At 45.2% G+C, this 13049-nt stretch overlaps 1 long non-coding RNA gene across 1 annotated transcript in view; it reads right to left on the bottom strand.

The window, feature by feature from the left end:
• The window catches only part of LOC126177127 (uncharacterized), a 561360-nt gene that overhangs the window by 115737 nt on the left and 432574 nt on the right, over positions 1–13049 (bottom strand). The window lies entirely within an intron of this gene.

Genomic DNA, 13049 nt, shown 5'->3' with positions numbered 1-13049 from the left:
ACATATCTGCTGAACTATATCGCGTACAATGACATAGTTTTGCAGGTACATTCAGCACTGTATGTGAATGCTGTCTGAAAATTGTGTTGCGAATGGAGTTAATTGTAAAGTAGAAATAAATTAAAACGTCATGCTGGATGCTAAAGCCCTACTGCATAAACAGCGAAAATGTAATAAGCCATATAAGTTTTTCCTTTCATTATTTTCTGGGGTGTGTCAGAGGGAAAAAGTTTCGAAAAGTCTCTGTGTGTCCATCTTTTCAGTGGGACTCAGCTGTTCGCCGCAGTATGGCAAATCAAAGAACTTTCAGTCGTCTAATTTAAAAACTTATTTTATTGTGCTACCTCTTTCGGCGATCATGCCCCTGACCGACGTGTAGGAAGATTCCAACCTCGGTTCCGGTCAAAACAGGGGCCAGTATTCAAATACTGGTATCTGTAGATTACTGCTTGCTACAGCGATCACTTCCACAATCATCTGCCGACTGGTTGGATACTGGCCCCTATTTTGAACGGAAACGATGTTGGAATCTTCCTACACGTCGGCCAGGAGCCTGAAGATAGCGTAGTAAATCGCTGAAATTGGTGGTCAAATAAAATAAGTTTGGAAATTAGACGGCTAAAAGTTCTTTGATTTGACATCCAGTCTCGAAAAGGGTTGAAATTTTGTCTACGGTGTTATACCGAATAGACCACTAAGCCTGGTATCAATCGATATCGCAGGACCTTTACCCACTGCTTGCAGAGGTGTAAAGTATATCTTGGCGATATATGACTTGTTCAGAAAGTATGTGAAGTTATATGCTATAAAACGTGCCATCTATCCCTATTATTGAGGCAATCTATCGTAAGCCTGATACCTTTATTAATTAGATATGGGCCTTAACAAAGAATTTTCATTGTTAGGCGCCGTCTTAGAAAAATCTTTAACATTTTTCTTTTAGCTCATCTGCGAGACGTGCAGTCGGTTAGGACAATTAACCTTATTTCAGATCCCACGAGACCGGAGGCAGCTACCAATAATTTATTAATTTTCCTTACAGATTTTCTTTATATCACGAGATGACATCACAGGCAGAAAAGGTCTGGTCACAGGATTCCAGTTCCATTATACGATTTCATTTTTAGATGTTACTCTTGTTATATTGGGGAATCGAGACGAAACCACGGTATTAAGTTACGTACTACAGTAGTGTACACCGAACAGACTTGGCAAATATTCTCTGGTGCAATAAGCACACGACTTCTCACGAGCCTAGTGTTGGATAAATGATAAAAGGACAATTAATTATCGACGATTACGTAACTACCCTGAGAACTGAGCTAGTTTACTGAGTGCTTATACACGTCGGGCTAAATTAAACAACATATTACACTGTTAATAATATTCCTACATATTTCTCTTTTATGCTGAACCATTGCATTAATGTGTGTTTCTTTTTTATATAAGTCGCGGCTCATATTTTATTTTATTACATTACAGTGTATTGGAAGTTGCTACGTGCTGACTCAAGAGACACATACAGTCTCTAACGATAATAGTTGACGTATTATGGCCGACCGGAGTGGCCGTGCGGTTCTAGGCGCTACAGTCCGGAACCGAGCGCCCGCTACGGTCGCAGGTTCGAATCCTGCCTCGTGCATGGATGTGTGTGATGTCCTTAGGTTAGTTATGTTTAATTAGTTCTAAGTTCTAGGCGACTGATGACCTCAGAAGTTAAGTCGCATAGTGCTCAGAGCCATTTGACCCATTTTTTGACGTATTATGTTAAACCTTTAACGTAAGATTATACTTCTTAGTGAGTAAATTATGACAGCACTTTAAACTCGGTTAGCAACTGTATGAAAAAATCAGATTTCCGTTGCTCCTGGGAGCCGTTTAACAGATATCATGCGTACTGTGATCGGGTGACCTGTTTAGTAATATACGAGTAGATGAGCGGTGGACGTTGTCTTGAACAAGATACCTCCTCTGAAGCGAATCCTATCACTTAGACTGCGCTGCAAGTGCTATCATAAACGTTAGCAGCAAAGAGTGACTGGTTTTATCGAAGATGGACTCTTCCCGAGCCGCTAACGCAACTAGCGAGCGCGAGGCTTTGTCAGCGGAAGCGCGCTCACGTGACAGCCTCTATTAGTGGCACCACTTCCATAACCTCGGGCGTGAGAAAGATAGCTCTACAGATCGACGAGGAAGGAAACGACACACTGCAGGAAGAGTAAAGAATGAGTCATTCAGTCTGCTCAAGTTGCGACATAAAGGAGACTGCGACCGATATGTTAACTCTGAGAGCGTCTTATATACACTCCTGGAAATGGAAAAAAGAACACATTGACACCGGTGTGTCAGACCCACCATACTTGCTCCGGACACTGCGAGAGGGCTGTACAAGCAATGATCACACGCACGGCACAGCGGACACACCAGGAACCGCGGTGTTGGCCGTCGAATGGCGCTAGCTGCGCAGCATTTGTGCACCGCCGCCGTCAGTGTCAGCCAGTTTGCCGTGGCATACGGAGCTCCATCGCAGTCTTTAACACTGGTAGCATGCCGCGACAGCGTGGACGTGAACCGTATGTGCAGTTGACGGACTTTGAGCGAGGGCGTATAGTGGGCATGCGGGAGGCCGGGTGGACGTACCGCCGAATTGCTCAACACGTGGGGCGTGAGGTCTCCACAGTACATCGATGTTGTCGCCAGTGGTCGGCGGAAGGTGCACGTGCCCGTCGACCTGGGACCGGACCGCAGCGACGCACGGATGCACGCCAAGACCGTAGGATCCTACGCAGTGCCGTAGGGGACCGCACCGCCACTTCCCAGCAAATTAGGGACACTGTTGCTCCTGGGGTATCGGCGAGGACCATTCGCAACCGTCTCCATGAAGCTGGGCTACGGTCCCGCACACCGTTAGGCCGTCTTCCGCTCACGCCCCAACATCGTGCAGCCCGCCTCCAGTGGTGTCGCGACAGGCGTGAATGGAGGGACGAATGGAGACGTGTCGTCTTCAGCGATGAGAGTCGCTTCTGCCTTGGTGCCAATGATGGTCGTATGCGTGTTTGGCGCCGTGCAGGTGAGCGCCACAATCAGGACTGCATACGACCGAGGCACACAGGGCCAACACCCGGCATCATGGTGTGGGGAGCGATCTCCTACACTGGCCGTACACCACTGGTGATCGTCGAGGGGACACTGAATAGTGCACGGTACATCCAAACCGTCATCGAACCCATCGTTCTACCATTCCTAGACCGGCAAGGGAACTTGCTGTTCCAACAGGACAATGCACGTCCGCATGTATCCCGTGCCACCCAACGTGCTCTAGAAGGTGTAAGTCAACTACCCTGGCCAGCAAGATCTCCGGATCTGTCCCCCATTGCGCATGTTTGGGACTGGATGAAGCGTCGTCTCACGCGGTCTGCACGTCCAGCACGAACGCTGGTCCAACTGAGGCGCCAGGTGGAAATGGCATGGCAAGCCGTTCCACAGGACTACATCCAGCATCTCTACGATCGTCTCCATGGGAGAATAGCAGCCTGCATTGCTGCGAAAGGTGGATATACACTGTACTAGTGCCGACATTGTGCATGCTCTGTTGCCTGTGTCTATGTGCCTGTGGTTCTGTCAGTGTGATCATGTGATGTATCTGACCCCAGGAATGTGTCAATAAAGTTTCCCCTTCCTGGGACAATGAATTCACGGTGTTCTTATATCAATTTCCAGGAGTGTAACTGCTTTTATACTGTCCTATGAGAAACAGACTTCTCATACTGCTGATGGACTATTTGTCGTCGCGATGAATTACAGCTCGACTGTCGTTCGACCTAGAACTATGTACTTACGCTATGACAAGTTTTATCTAAATCGATCAACACAGTGGCCGTGGAAGAGCAATTTACGGAAGACCTGTCTTTGGACTCCATCGGAATGACTGATAAAGAAGACCAATTTAACATCATGGTATGCGGAGTGCAGCGATCTAGTGCTATATTTAGGTTAAAATCAACGTTGCTTTACTTTTCGAATATCTTATATTTTGGAAGTACGTGAATCTGAACCATTCTTTTGTATCATAGGTTAATATCAACAGTCCAGATCGCAATAATATTATTTACCGGTTTCGGCTTATGTTAAACCCATCTTCAGAATTTTTGGCACTCTATTGCTCGTGCTGGCGGCTTCTCTTTTTTCTCGTGATACCACGATCGTACACTGTGGTATCACGAGAAAACCAAAAATTCTGAAGATGGCTTTAACATAAGCCGAAACCGGTAAATAAACTAATATTATTGCGATCTCGATACAAAAGAAACGAGACTGATGCTTTACATTCGTGTACTTCCAAAATACAAGGTGTTCGAAAAGTAAAGCAACCGTCTGGGAAAATCGGTAAGTTACAAACTCTGCTCAAACTGGCCTCGAATATGACCAACGCTAATTGAAAATGATACTTCACGTTTTTCAGACATGTACTGTAACTTCTGTTGAGGAGTTTCTTCAACACACTGTTCAGTTTCATTGCACATTTCGGTAACAGTGAGAAGTTTGTAAGCAGCATCCTTATGATACTCCCACAAGAAAACAGTGAGGTCAGGATAAATCAGGAGAGTGGGTCACAGTGCCTCTGAAATCACTTATCCATGTAAACAGTGATCCAAGTAAGTCACGGTGTTGTTGGTTGTACCGCAGCACTGTCCTCCTGAAACCATACGTACAGTTGCTGGTCCTCGGTATAGCGCTTGCAAATTGTACAGCTTCTGTGTGTTCACTGTGCCGAAAAAAATATGATGGACATTCACCCATGCACAACAAATATGCACTTTCAGTGTTTGTGGCGAGGACTCGTGCAGCTGACGTGGGATCTTGCATCGCTTTTTGAACACCCTGTAAGTTCAGTTAGTGACGGTCACTCTCAAAATAGCGTCATCTGAGTTCACACGCCTGCGTTCGCTCCTTTAACTGCTATCAACACATTATTTTCACGGCATTTTCCACGAGGCTTCGCAACAGCTCCGCCGTTTTTGCCTTCCGCAGGCACAGACAGAGTCGTCCGCAGAAAACTGGCTATTCATTGGCAATGATTTGACCTATTTGATGATACAGTTCAAGATCGAAACGACTTGCGACATAGGCGCAGCAAAATCCACAGTGATCCAGGAGGGTATTTATTATTTACTCCAGTTACAGATAGCAAAACGTACTTCGACTGTATCAATTTTTTTACCTATGTTGCCTCGGCACAAATAGAAAATCGTGTGTACCCGCTTAAGTGAATGTGTTTTTTATACGTAAATTGGTTTCTGATGCCCAGCTTCGCATATCTGGTTAATTTGTGGATATTACTGACCGAAATTAACAACCTGGTATAAAAAAAATTGTGATCTGGAACTGGAATAAATACATGAATCAAGTTCGAAAATTATTGCGCACTAACACGCCACAATGCGAGCAGTATCATTCCTTTCGGGTAACATCGCCTCCAGACAATGTTCCATGCCTCACGAACATCTGCCTCGAAATCGACAGCGGCGATATTCCATTCGTACTACTCACGGATGCGTCCGTCGACAAGATGCAGGCAGTTCGTCGGGACAAGGCCAAGCGCAACCAGCGTGCCCCACCACACGACCAGGAATGCTGACGTCATCAGGTACGTCACGGAACCGCAACAGCCACGTCATGCCCGAGACACCTGTGTGGGAGTGGCTGTCCCCCACCCCTCACCAGCGTCCCAATAGCTTTTGGGATAGCTTTATTAACAACAACCTTCTGTAATAACACATCAGTGTTTTCTATGGACTCCAGTAGGACAGGTGAACAAAAAAGCTATACTTATCGGACATCAATGAAAATCACTCCAAAGTTCATAGACAAATCCCATCGCTGTAGGCGTACATTCAACTCCGAATGTTGTTTCCATACGTAAGAGACTGAGACTAGTCAATGCTGCATCCCGCACCTGGAAGACCACGTTATCTAATCACGAAAATATTGTTTGCGCTGTTACCAGGATGTCACGAAGATAAGAACGTTAACCTCCAGCGTGACGCAGTCGTTTGACGTACACAGGCGCCCATCTAGCATCCATCACGTCATACACACGTTCAGAAGGCAATCTCCACGCTCTCCTCTATAACTGGACTGGCAGATGACTATGTACAATTGGAATCGCAGATAACTAACATTTTCTTGGTTCCTCACTCACGTTCAGAACAAACGTCATTCTCGTGAGCTATTGTAATATTACTGTCCACTTTGAACTGCTATTTTCTTACTATGCTAAGTCTGCCGTGATGGTTTTCTGCCCGATTCGTTCCCGGAAACAACGAATAGCTCTTTTCTACTGTTTGCATTTTTATGGGAAAAAACTGCTTAGCAGACGGGACTGCTGAGCTTGTGAGAAGCAAACAAGAACATATTATTGTCGTATTAGCCAAATTTGTGTTTACTTCTTCACACAATCGGATGGGACTACATATCACCTACAACTGAAGCATTACATTAGAGTAAAACTGACCTCAAACTGAAGGTTGGTTTGCACGCCGTGTTGCTGGAGGTGTTATGCTTTCGGCTTCCCCCGACTTTTGTAGTTACTTATCCGCCAAATTATAGGGGAACCGACAGTTTCATGTTAACTCCGAAGCACGATGTGATGCAGTGTTTTTCACTTAACAAACACAGCCATAAGTGGAAGGCGCGGTAAGCGACAGAACAAAATCGCAGCACTGGCTGCGGATAAAATCTTCGACTTTAGGATCAGTAGTCTGGTAGAGGACATGAAGTTCTGTTAGATAACGACGAGTTTGACTTTCGGAAAGGTAACGACGCCAGACTAGCTGCTCCGACGTTTTGTTCGAAAACAGAAGAAAGATTTAAGCAAAATCAAGGCATGTTCATGGAATTTGTCGACCAGGAAGAAGCGTTCGACATTGTAAAATGGTGCAAGAGGTTTCAAATTCTGGGAAAAATAGGGGTAAGCTGTAAGGAGTGACGGATAATACATAATATGTACAAGATGAGATTGCTATCATCACTGAATAAGGATTACGGGACATGATGAATAGAATGAATAGTGAAATGAGTTCAGGGTATGGATTCAGGGTAAACAGAAGAATGACGAAGGTAATGAGGATCAGCAATAAACTATACATCACAGCTCGGGGAACACGAAATAGACGAAGTTAAGGAATCTGCTACATGGGTAGGAAAATACATGACGCAAGAAGCAAGGAGGACATAAAAAACAGGTTATCACACGCAGACAGGGCATTCCCGGCTAAGAGAAACCGGCTAGTATGAAACATCGGCCTTAATCAAGGAATAAATACCCGAGAATATACTTTTGGAGCACAGCACTGCATGGTAGTAAAACATGGACTGTGGGAATAGAGGAACAAAAGAGAATCGAAGCATTTGAGAGGTGGTGCTGAAGAAACATTTTGCAAATTACGTGGGCTGATCAGATGAGGAATGGAGAGGTTTTACGGAGAATCGGCAAAGAAAGGAACATACAGAAAAGACTGACAAGAAGAAGGATAGAATGATAGGGCATGTGTTAACACATCAGGGAACAACTTCTATGGTACTAGGGGGAGCTACAGCGGGGAAAAACTGAGCAGAAGACAGAGATTGAATTTCATCCAACAGCCGGCCAGGGTAGCCGAGCGGTTCTAGGCGCTACAGTGTGGAACCGCGGGACCGCTACGGTCGCAGGTTCGAATCCTGCCTCGGGCATGGATGTGTGTGATGTCCTTAGGTTAGTTAGGTTTAAGTAGTTTTAAGTTCTAGGGGACTGGTGACCTCAGAAGTTAAGTCCCGTAGTGCTCAGAGCCATTTGAACCATCATCCAACAAGTAATTGAGGACGTAGGATGCAATTGCTACTCTGAGATAAAGAGGCTGGCATCAAATTCGTTGAGAGTCGCATCGAGCCGGTCTTTCACTGATTCTCGCTGAATGACGGATGCAATTGCAACCGGCGTAGTGACTGCCTAGCTGGAAGTAGGTGCACTGCGGAGCAATATAACCCAATACACAATTCTTAACAGCAGCCATTGTATTCGCATAAGATACGTCATATTTTGAAATTTGTGAATGCTTCTTTGGTTTACGTGACTTATGCGGATTCGATTAATCTAAATACAGGAATCTGATGACGGGATTGTATAATCCAGAAAACGATCATGTGATATGAATATGTAGCATAAAAGGCAACTGAGCGCAAAATTAGCAAATGTACGATTAAAAATCACAATGTTCTCGGCAAGAGGCAGTAACGTCGGAGACAGGCGTTTAATAATCTCGCCATTTCGGTCCCGTCATCACACGACTGTTTTTTAAGCATATTCATTAACACTCGTGAAGTAGAAAACAGAGTTACGCGCTGCTGGTCATTAGATAATAGGTATACCACTCCCACGGCGTGGGACCATCTCTTGACACAAGGAGTATGGAGAAGTGAGTAACAACGCTTGCGTTGCAAACAGGTTTACTAGGAGCGATCACGTGGGTGAGGCGGCACGTCCGTGCGCCGGGCGACTCACTCACCAGCGTGCGCCTTCTGTGACGTCGCTCCGAGTGGTTGAGTCAGCTGCTCCCTGCTCAGCGGACACTCGCGACTGAAGCCGGCACGGCTAATGGCACGCCGCACTGATGAATACTATCGCGCGACCAGATAGTGGGCCGTGTCTAAAAGTCAGCCGGCGATAGCGCTCTCCCTCTCTGTCTCTCTCTCCCACACACACACACACACACACACAGACGACACAGAGCAGATTGGCGAGATAGCACTCCGTGCTGGACGTGCGGTAGTACGCGCCGATCACGTTCCCGCCACGCGCCACAAATCGCCCTCCCGCGCCCCCTCCTCCGCCACCCCTCCCCACCATCTACCGGTGCAACCTCCCCTCCTCCCCCACCGCCCCTCCGACATCCCACACCCCACCCACGACAGCCGAGCCGCGCCGTAATCAGATCCGCGCTTGCTTATCGACTGCCCCGACCAGCCAACAGACGCTAATGTCTCCGCCATTTTTAAGCGGGTCTGCCAGTTAGCGGTGTCATAAATTTCATCGCCGCAGCTGATAGGGATTAAACGCAGCTCTGAAAGACCGGGCCAGTGGTCGCTCGTTTCACGTACACTGACGAGCGAGTATCGGCTCACGCTTCATTTACCTTTCGGCTCCCTGGTCCCGTAAGACCGAAAGCACTTGTTACATCAGCTCCGAAAGACTATCACATTCATACCGAATGTTCCAAAATCACCTACACGGTACATAATCCACAAAACTAAGCATTATGGCGTAAGAAACCAATGATCGGGATGTTGTGGGCTGTTCACACTGTATTTATATTTGATCACGCTTCGTGTCAATATTGTCCTGACCAGTGCCTCTTTCACCATGTTTCCAGAATGGTCCCGAGTTCGAGTCTCGGTCCGGCACACATTTTTAATCTGCTGCGAAGTTTCATATCAGCGCACACTCCGCTGCAGAGTGAATATCTCATCCTGGAAACATGCACCAGGCTGTGGCTACGCCATGTCTCCGCAATATCCTTTCTTCTGGGAGTGCTCGATCTGAAAGTTTCGTAGGAGACCTTCTGTGAAGTTTGAGAAGTACGAGACGAGATACTGGCGGAAGTAAAGCTTTGAGTGGTCGTGAGTCAGCTTGGGTAGCTGTGATGGTGGAGCATTTGTCCGCGAAAGGCAACGGTCCCGAGTTCGAGTCTCGCTCCGGCGCAAAGTTTTAATCTGCAAGTAAGTTTCAAGCGTATGTTAATTGCGGGATGAGATTACCAACCTAATGTAGTCTTGACGCTTATTACGTAGTGCTAGCTGACTGCGCGGCGTTGATAGTTCCGTAATTAACTTTTTAGAGGAACAAAATCCACATTTTGACCATAGCAATTTAGATTCTGTTATCAGCCCAGCTATGGCTTACTGTCTTCTTACAGCTGGACCTATTCTGCACTATTGCATCATACGGATGTTTTTCCGCTTACTCCAATTGTTCTCCAATCCCCCATGACTTCTATCATCCAGCTCTTCCCTATTAAGCATGTAGCGTTCCATATCTTCTTGATCAAAGTGTTTTTCTCCATCCTCATGATAGACCGACAAATGTCGGTATTCTCTACCGTATCACTTGGCTCAAAGCTCTCATACAGCTTGTAATGTTATGTGTGCCTCACTGCTTTTTTTTAAAAACTAATTTGGGCCTGATTTTATTCTGAGAAGCTCAGTAAGCTCAGTAATGTGTGTAAATACCGTGATTCAAAAAGTGCTTGAAGTACTTGAAGTGAAATGAAGCGCAGATGGACAGCAAGAAACTCTTTAGCGCGCAATCCCCGCGCGTGAATCTTTGAGTATGGACACTAAAAAAAAAAAAAAAAAGAGGAGACTGTTAATCTGTATCTTGTGGAAATAGGGTGTGTTGCTAGGCCGTCGCTCAGAACGTATTGTTACATTCAATGAAAATTAATATTTTAGTGATAAAACCGAGTAAAGTATGTGTAAGAGTTGCCAAACATTTATGTATACAATTTTTCTGGAAGTGAAGAATAGAAATATCTTCTTTCTGGAAAAGGAGGTGAACTTCATTGTCGTCGCCGTCTATCACTCGACAGAATTGTAAGCGTACAAAGTTCACTACAATACAGGAAAAGAAATGCATTCTCTATAGTTTTCATTCAATAGGAACAACCTATCATAATTTCTTAATTACAGAATTGGATTATGTTCTTGTACAATAGTATGGTGCTGAACTCCACTGACCAATTTTGATGCAGCAGGACGTGTAGTTTGAAGGAAGTTGGTGTGACAAGCAATCTCTTTTTCTCATGAAAAGCAGATTGCTGTTTGATTTTATTTACTTACAACAGTGGTCTCTTAGGTACGAAAAGCTACGAAAACTTGGGCTCAAAGCTATCCGCAATACGACCAAGTAACTAACAGAGTCGTATTTTAAACCTTAAAGAACAATAACCTCCTCCAAATTATAATACACGTCACCAACTGGTGCACAAGCTGGTCATTCAAGGAGGCAGCAACCAAAATTCAGGTAGCAGTTACGATTTAAAGTAAAAATCTCAATCAAAAATCAATCTCTCTCTCTCTGTCCTAACACATATATAAATATTCATATTATTAAGATAAAAGTAATTTTATAAGCTCCTACTTTGATCTATGCATCTCCACTGTACCTTACCTTTTTTTGAGTCCTAGGTGTCTCTCAAGGTCTTTCGTTCCTCCTCCTCCTCCACTAGGTACAGGCTCTCTTGCCTAAGGTGGTCGTCTCTGTTGCGTAAAATGCGATATTTCTGATTGCTAAACATAATACCTCGGTCTGGCGTTGTTGGACAGGCTTTTCTTTCCATAGACTGTGTTTGCAACATATCGTAGTTTCTCCAGCATTTTAGAACTGTCTAGTACGCTCTTCTTGGTCTGAAACTAGCCTACTATGTTTTTCCAGTTGAACTTGAGCCTTCGAATTGGCCTCTTAATTCAGGAACTTGTTCTTATTGTATGCTGTCTTCAGGTTAGTTTTGCCGCTACTAGAGCAAGATTTTCCATTGCCGTTTTTGCATCCTCTTGGTTCTCAATTAGCAGTGCCATCTCATTTTCAAAGTCCAGGCAGACTACTGTGCTGTTATGTCTTTTTTTTCCCCTCCTCAATTTGTAGACCTTCAACAGCTATGGTTTTGTTCACCTGTCTCCAAATGGTTCAAATGGCTATGAGCACTATGGGACTTAACTTCTAAGGTCATCAGTCCCCTAGAACTTAGAACTACTTAAACCTAACTAACCTAAGGACATCACACACATCCATGCCCCAGGCAGGATTCGAACCTGCGACCGTAGCGGTCGCGCGGTTCCAGACTGTAGCACCTAGAACCGCTCGGCCACCCCGGCCGGGACCTGTCTCCACTGTTGAACCACTTCAACCAACAAAACGTTGAACAGAATTGTTGACAACACATTTCCTTGAGGATTCCTGTTTGTATTTCAAAGTTTTACAACACTGATTTGCGGTATCTGACCTTAGACAGCTTCTTTTACCTTTGAAAGTATCTCTTACTACGTGTGTTACTGTGTCCAGTACTCTATCACGACGGACATTCAACATCACGTTTCTGTCTACAAAATAACACGCGTTGGTAAACTCCACGGAGGTCACCGCAGTGTTTTTACTTTCCCGCGACGGTGTTCTAATATCCTTTTGAGTCCAAAAATCTGCTTGGTTTCGGAAACCAGTCTGATAAGTCTCCAGTACTTGACGAACTGTACATCTACCTACATATACAGGGTGTTACAAAAAGGTACGGCCAAACTTTCAGGAAACATTCCTCACACACAAAGAAAGAAAATATGTTATGTGGACATGCGACCGGAAACGCTTACTTTCCATGTTAGAGCTCATTTTATTACTTATCTTCAAATCACATTAATCATGGAATGCAAACACACAGCAACAGAACGTACCAGTGTGACTTCAAACACTTTGTTACAGGAAATGTTCAAAATGTCCTCCGTTAGCGAGGATACATGCATCCACCCTCCGTCGCATGGAGTCCCTGATGCGCTGATGCGGCCCTGGAGAATGGCGTATTGTATCACAGCCGTCCACAATACGAGCACGAAGAGTCTCTACATTTGGTACCGGGGTTGCGTAGACGAGAGCTTTCAAATGCACCCATAAATGAAAGTCAAGAGGGTTGAGATCAGGAGAGCGTGGAGGCCATGGAATTGGTCCGCCTCTACCAATCCATCGGTCACCGAATCTGTTGTTGAGAAGCGTACGAACACTTTGACTGAAATGTGCAGGAGCTCCATCGTGCATGAACCACATGTTGTGTCGTACTTGTAAAGACACATGTTCTAGCAGCACAGGTAGAGTATCCCATATGAAATCATGATACCGTGCTCCATTGAGCGTAGGTGGACGAAACTAAAATGAGCTCTAACATGGAAATTAAGCGTTTCCGGACACATGTCAACATAACATCTTTTCTTTATTTGTGTGTGAGGAATGTTTCCTGAAAGTTTGGCCGTAC

The sequence above is a fragment of the Schistocerca cancellata genome, chromosome 3, assembly GCF_023864275.1.
Source record: "Schistocerca cancellata isolate TAMUIC-IGC-003103 chromosome 3, iqSchCanc2.1, whole genome shotgun sequence".
Classification (NCBI taxonomy): Eukaryota; Metazoa; Arthropoda; class Insecta; order Orthoptera; family Acrididae; genus Schistocerca; species Schistocerca cancellata.
Note: the sequence above shows the minus strand (reverse complement) of the source record. Positions and strands in the feature narration are given on the sequence as shown.